A 1,078-nucleotide genomic window follows, 5' to 3' on the forward strand; every position below is an offset into this window, starting at 1 on the left:
CAGACGGGGTTACTCGTGGGAGCAGTGCAGATTGATTTTTTTGTATTTCGTGAGAATGGTGGAAACATCTCTATGTTCTTATTCTCTAACGATTTGATTTGTTGTCCTGTTATAACATATTCCTACGATTTTGTTAATGAATGAACCAACCTACGAATTGGCAACATTTTAAATGAACTGTTAAAATAACTTCGTTAACATTAGCTTTTCTGTTACAACTATCTGTGGCTATTTCAGCCCAATCGTTGCTGAGACTATCGAAAAATTAGAAGTCCCGGCTTCAAGTTTATAGTAATCGTTAGCTTCAACGTTACAAAAGACCCTCAAATGCATTGGTTTGCACTGTTATTATCGTATGTATTTTCGCACAAAAGGAGGTTGCAATTATAGCGCTTCATCTTGTGGGTGCGTTGCCATTAAGCCTGCTGAGAGTAAAGCTGTTAAAACAGTTCTGATTTCATTTATACATAGATGACATCGTTCGTTTTTAACATCTACAGAAATTCAAGACGCCATCTTAACTTGTCCTTTCCTTCAGACGAATGAAGAGAATCAGTTCTAAGTTGGGATCCAGCTTCATCCACTGAGTCAATGGAGAACAGTGTCTCTAGGACACCGGGATTCACCTATATCTCATGAGCCGTGGATCCATCAACAGTAGGATATAATGTGTAAGTGATTACAGGTTTAGGATTAATGCTATTGCTGGGCGCCTCGAGTACAGCTGCTCTAGTAACACCCTTGTTTTGTGGCACCGAGTCAATCTCTTGGTTATTGACTTCCCTTCTATTGCTAAATTAAAAATGGGCAACAGTGCAAGATAAAGGACACTCCTTACGGGTGAGCATTGTGTATTTCCTCTCAACTAAGATGCAATAAATTAACACTGATCACTACCAAGTGGTGGACTACAAGACCCAGAGGGGTGGCCTGGCTTCTTTTGGGTTCTCTGACATGCATAGACTGGTTGTGCTTCGCCCCCTCTGTGCCTGGACATAGCCCTGGCGTATCCTTGAGGAAAGAAAGCACGCTATATTTCGTGGGGCTTTCACCGGTATCCACCTCCCAGCAAAAAGTG

At 41.6% G+C, this 1,078-nt stretch overlaps 1 non-coding gene across 1 annotated transcript; it reads left to right on the plus strand.

Moving 5' to 3' along the window:
- Positions 1–370: 370 nt before the first annotated feature.
- Positions 371–502, plus strand: LOC147730286 (small nucleolar RNA SNORA69). Its single transcript, XR_015308963.1, has one exon. It is a non-coding gene; the product is annotated as a small nucleolar RNA SNORA69 (small nucleolar RNA).
- Positions 503–1,078: the final 576 nt, after the last annotated feature.

Source organism: Lissotriton vulgaris, chromosome 2_1, assembly GCF_964263255.1.
Source record: "Lissotriton vulgaris chromosome 2_1, aLisVul1.2, whole genome shotgun sequence".
NCBI classification, from domain to species: Eukaryota; Metazoa; Chordata; class Amphibia; order Caudata; family Salamandridae; genus Lissotriton; species Lissotriton vulgaris.